Source organism: Centruroides sculpturatus, unplaced genomic scaffold, assembly GCF_000671375.1.
Source record: "Centruroides sculpturatus isolate CEXI.00-Female unplaced genomic scaffold, Cexi_2.0 scaffold47, whole genome shotgun sequence".
In the NCBI taxonomy this organism is placed as follows: Eukaryota; Metazoa; Arthropoda; class Arachnida; order Scorpiones; family Buthidae; genus Centruroides; species Centruroides sculpturatus.
Window position 1 is genome coordinate 1,240,448 of NW_019384385.1, and position 6,617 is coordinate 1,247,064.

The window sequence follows — 6,617 nt, forward strand, 5'->3', positions numbered from 1 at the left end:
ATGTTGAAGATGGGTAGCGATAATATAAAAGTAGTGAAGCAACTTCAATACCTAGGTGTAGTGTTGGATAATAGACTATCTTGGCTCCCCCACACTATCTCAACTAGAGATAAATGCATAAATATGTTTAACGCTCTTGCAAGAGTGGCGAAGGCTACATGGGGCCTGAATAAGGATGCCATAGAGATTATCTACAGAGGGGCTTTCATTCCAAGATTAACATACGCAGCAGCAGCTTGGCAATCAGCTGCTGATAAAGAAGTAATAAAAAAGAAAATATACAGTGCACAGAGATGTGCCTTACTAAGAATTACAAGGGCATATCGCACTACATCTACCGAAGCATTATTGGTTATAGCGGGCATGCCACCAATAGATCTAATCATGAAAGAAAAGGCTGTCCTCTACCATTGCAGAAAGGGGCATAGCATTCAAATAGAAGGGAGAGTGTTAAAGGCAGACGAAATAGACCTTAAGCCAACTTCACTTATGTTACCAAGGCCACCAGAACGGAAAGTGATAGAGATAGCAGAGAATGAGGAAAGAGGTGAAATAGAACTGTACACAGATGGATCAAAGGTGGATGAACATGTAGGTGCGGCCTTCCTGGCAATGTACAATGGTGACGAAACTCATATAGGAAAATACAGGCTCAAAGATTACTGTTCAGTTTATCAAGCTGAACTACTGGCAATAAAACATGCTATAGAGTGGGTTATTTCTACTGAGACAAGTGGACTGGTGATTGTTAATACAGATAGCCGGTCAGCTATCAATGCTTTACAGCAGTTTGAAGACACAAACGCAACAGTTTTGAACATTAAGAATATGATAAACAAAAGTGGGATGCAAATAAAATTTCGTTGGGTTAAAGCCCATTGCGGCATAGTTGGTAATGAAAAAGCGGATCTTCTAGCAAAAGAAGCCGTGCATCTAACTGAAGTATCTTATAGCAAGATCCCACTATCATACATCAAAAAGACAATCAGATCAGAAACCAACATGATATGGCAAGACAGATGGACTTATTCTAATAAGGGCAGACACACATTCTGGCTCCTACCGAGTATTGAAGAAAGAATTAAAGACTTACAATGGCTCAAAATAAATTTTATTACCAGTCAGATTCTTACCGGACACTGCAATAGCAACGAGTACTTAAAAAGAATAGGTAAAAGAAGCCTTGCAGCATGTGAATGCGGGGCAGAAACTCAAGACTTAGAACATATACTCCTGAACTGTTATAAATATGAAAGAGAAAGATTGGAGTTGAAGCTTCTGCATGAACAAAATACAAGTTTCCAAGACTTGGAACTTTACCATTTAATCCGTAACAGAAACCTGGCTAAAAAATTTCAGACCTTCGCGAGAAGGGTACTTACGTAAAGGAGGGAGACAAGCCAACTTCCTACCTATCTGCCGGTAAGTCACCGGCTAATCTTGTACAAGTGTGACGAGAATGCGTGATTTATTTTAATGTTATTTAATCTTAACTGTTGTTTGCAAAAAGTTGTATGTTATAATATTTTAATTGTCAATAAAGCAACGTATTCCTTGTGGTGCCACTGGCGGGACAAGGATTACTGATCCCCGTAAGGGGAAATGATGATCATACAATAAAAAAAAAAAAATACATCCCTGCAATTTCCTGCCAATGCACAGTGATTCTCCTTTTAAATTATTCTATTTTATTGTAAATAAATTTGCAAATAGAATAATATAGGATGGTCCTGAATAATTTGCCTACATTTCCAATGTACACTACCATATGTTCAGATTTAGATTGAGCACAATATTTTTAATTCAATAATATTAGGAAATTTGGTAGCAGATGAGCAGAGCATTTATATATCAATTAGATGTGTATGTTACATGTACATAGGTTATGTATATAATGGTCAGTATTCTTATGAATAGTTAATTAAAAAAATAATACTTAGCTAGCCTTAGGGATAATCAATGCATCAATCATAAAGAAGAGATTATGCTATCAGTAGTGTGGCAGGTGCTTACGAACAGTAATTTATGATAGCCGTATTGGAATTGACTGTGCATGACAAACATAGACGTAAACAGGAAACGTGCATTCGAACATACATATTTTCGAATTTGATTTTTACGAGCTGCATTTCCATCAGAGATTCAAAAATACCTGAAGAAGAACCGTCGTTGGGGTTTGAAAATGTTAGTAAAGAGCTATTTTTTGTTGGTTATGATTTTATAGAAGAAGGAGAACGCACCAGTAACAGGTTAAGAAGAGTTTTTGTTAGTATTCTGCGGTGTCGAGATAAAGATGTGTAGTTAATTAAAAGTTGTAGCTCCATCTATATATGAACATCAGAGTTGTAGATATAATTCAGACCCACCCTTACAAGTTGAATATTTTATTTTGAAGTTATGTTTTGTTTTTCCATAATAAATTCTTATTTATAATAAAATTATTTTTTACAATACATGTCTTCACCATTCTGCTACTTAAAATAAGTTAAAAAGNTCATACTTTAATTAAATTGAAATGATTTACTTCAATTAGAAACAGACACTTTAAATAATTAAATCTTTTAATATAACAAGTAATACAAGTATTTACAGAAGACTACTTTTAACTTCATTATCTTCTGAGGTATACACTTCTGCTAGCCTGCATAACATTTGTGAAAGAATTATTAAAAGTCAATTTTAATAACATCTTTAAGAGCATTATTCATTGCAACTATTATCGGTCTTTCTTGATTGAAGAATATTTGAGGACGAGGGACCGCTTAACCGCAGGCACCATACAAGCTGTCGACGGCTCTGAGTGTATAGATACTAATAAAAGTATCAATATGCAGATGGAGTTTACTTTAAAAATAATATGATGTAAGTTTTGCGTTTTGTATAATAAAACCTGCTCTAAAAGTTTCATTTATTTTGAAATATATAGTACTAAGTAGACTATAATTGGTTCATAATCACCTAAAACTTTAAACCAAGTTTCTTCTTTTTATCATAAAATTTTTATTTAAGGAAAAAAAGAAAAAACAATAAAAACAATTTAATTAGTTTCGTATTTTACTTAGTTTGTTTTTAAATACATTTATAATTTTTATAACATACTCTATGATAATAAATAGACGTGATATCGATTGATGTACTGCATAGTATAATTTTCTAGAGACGATAATCTAAAAATATGAAGATAAATTACTTTATTGGGTTGCAATTTGAAAAAACTGTAGACCTATAAATTCCTACTGTCGTCCGTCTGTCCATCTGTCGATTTTTAATCTCGAGAAAAGAGTAAGACAGATGAAAGATGAGACCAGGTATGGAAACCGTAGGAACATGAGGCCCCGACTAATTATATAAGAACTTCCAATGAAAACTGGAAATCACGTTATTTCAATTCAAACATTTATCCGTGAAAGGTGTTAGATAAATAACAGGCACGACTCTATTGTTAAAGGAAAAGTATGATGTACAAGGGCAAACCAATACTAATTTGAGACGGAGAGAATATATTTTAAATTAAATAAATGAAAAATATGACTAAAATTGCAGCTCGGCATTGTGACGATCTCACAATAAATAATTGCTTGTCGATTTTATTACATAACTCGCATAAGTCTAAATTTATCAATAGTCATCTAATAAGTCGATTTGATGCATATTGATATATGAAGAAACGCATACAAAAATTAAATATTTGCAAAGGATGTTGAAGCAAAGAAAATTTTTTAAAGAAATTATATATATTCAATAAGCATTAAACATAAGTTTCTATAAAGTAATTTTTCTTTGCTTTTTCTATAATTTAATAATAGCGAATGTACAAGTATATTTAATATCATGCACACGAAAACAACCGATATGCTTTTTCTTTTATTTTGAATGTTTCCGCTCACTAAGAGCTCTTTTATTAATCCCCTTATGGATTTGGCCAAGTCCACAATGAAGCGGTCGAAAAAGCATATCCAGAGCTCATGAAAAGTTCCTGGGGTTGCTTACTCCGATTCGATCCCAAAGCGATAAGACGCCTTATCAACTATGTCCATCCGGTCGTCAACTGATACGTTATACGTGACTTGTAGTATCTTTATATGGCCATAACAGATCGATTAGTCTTCCGGTGAATAGAAAATAATTAAGTTTTTGAAAGATACTCTTTCAAAGACTTAAAAACTTTCCAAAGAGAGCAGACCGTTTGATATATTTTAACGATCCACAGCTACAAAAAAAATCTCTAATATCTGCAGTGTATTAAAAATGAACACATTGAAAGTGTTTATTTAATTATTTTCGCTTACAAGGTTATAATATAGCACCTTATATGTATATTTTACATAAACAAAATTATGATATGTGTAAGTAAATATAAACAAAGCCAGATTTATAAGAAAAGTTACCGTAATATAATCTGTTGGCGGTTGTTTTATTATTGTTTTGCTGCGTATAAATTTAAATCAGATAAACATATTATTATAGAGGATATCTCTCACACATAAATTTAATCCATATTATCAATAGTTATAGTTGTGACTGGAAACTAAAATTATGCTTAGTTCTGCTTAGGCTAAGGACAGACTGGCATACTGTACATTATCATATCGACGTAATCAAGCTACACGTCAAGACTCCAACGCATGTTGTTGCATACGATAGAAAAGAATGCAGGTGACCACATGAACGTAAAATATCATTTTTTCACAAAATGTCGAACGATACTGAAATGTTAATATGTAAATTGAGAAAATATCATTATTGTGGGATAATGTACACGAAAATAAAGAACAAAAACTCTGAGATGTATTATCTTTTTATGATATAAAAAGATATGAAAATACCCTCAGCGTGGGTCGATTTATGTTCAGAAGGATAATTTAATACAATAATCCATATATATATCATCGAGACGGGTTGATGATGATGATAATAATAATAATAATAATAATAATAATAAGTGCAGAGCCCAAACAGTTAGGAGTTGAAATTTAAAATTTGGTACACAGTTAGTTGAAAGTTAAAATTTGGTACACAGTTAGTTGAAAGTTAAAATTTGGTAGGCCAAAGTCATGAAAATTCACACTAAGAAGGGATTTTTCGAAATTCCTCCCCACGGGGAAGAGAGACAGGATTAAGGCTTAACACTTCCATCAACAAGTAACGATGGAAGTTTTAAGAAACAATGGAAGTATCAACAATGGAAGTGTTGCTTAACAATAGATTTGTTAAGAGAAAGCGACGTGCAAGACGTAGATGCAGATTTTCCGTTTTTGCGAAAAATCGAACATATTTTTAGACCCATCTAAAAATTCTCTAATCAGTCCGAAAACAGGAGGACCCAATTCTTGCATTCTGTGAAAACGGGTAAGGTTGACTATAATGTAATAATTATAATCTTCCCTATCGTTACTATTGCCCGAGCAACGCCCGGCCTACCTGCTAGTTTTTAGAGATTTTGAAATAGTTAAAAAACTTCTTAGTCTTTTGTAAGACGAATAAATAAAGTATAAAAATGGTCCCACAGATATTCACTGTATAGGTCAGCCCACACCTTTGCGTCAAGTTCTTAAATACTTTTCTACTAAATAAGAAAACAGTACAGTTTCACTAGAGTCCATTTCGACTACGATTTTCTTTCACATACTGCATAATAATGTAGAGTGTGAGTAATGTCAGCAAAAGTAACGTTCTGCAGTATGTCCGTCATACGAACGTAATGTACTGTAAATGAATTATACGCTCGTGTATCCCCAGCATTATCGTATCAGTTCATAATCTCAACCAACGTCAAATTAGCAAGCTAACAGTGCATGGAACACATCCAACAATTATTAAATTATATTCTGCTTAACATTGGCAGGAAACAAACTGAGTTAATGATATTAATATCATAGAACTATTCCACGTTTCTAATTAAATTCGACAATAAAAAAATCTAGCACGAATCTTACGAAATAAATAAAAATTGTGAATTTCTTATATAAATACTTTATTTAATATTTAATTCTTATTAAAAATAAATACAATATTTTATTATTGCATCTCTTGTGTTATAATTTTTTCAGTTTGTGTGACTATAAGCTATATATTATTATAAATTATCGTAAAACACAATAAATATAATGACATTAAATTAGTCTTGGAAAAAATTAATTTATACACAAAACATTTAATTTGTCTAATTTTGTAAAAAAAAACAAAAAAAGCTTTTCCAAGTTAAAAACGGATTGATTGATGAAATAAGGTAACGCAATAGTCTACTTGATTACTTGCAAAGGATGATGCCTTCCATCAGAACTTTATATAAGAAACAGCCTCTGTTTAGGTGTCGGACACATAAAGAAAACCCGGAAACTCTTCTTGGCTAACCCAATGATGAGATGGCGAACAACTAACAGTGTTTAGTGGTTTCTATCCATTCGGCCATTGGCAAAAAAGTAAAAATGTTAAAATGTAAAGATATTAACTCTCCGAATAAAGATAATGATAGAATAGAAGAAAATACTTATTATTAGAAACAATTTTACGAATAGAATTTATCAAAACAACTAAGATAAAATCTAGATTTTTCCTCAGTTATTAATAATACAAATAATTATAATTATAATTGACTAATGTAAATAATAATAATA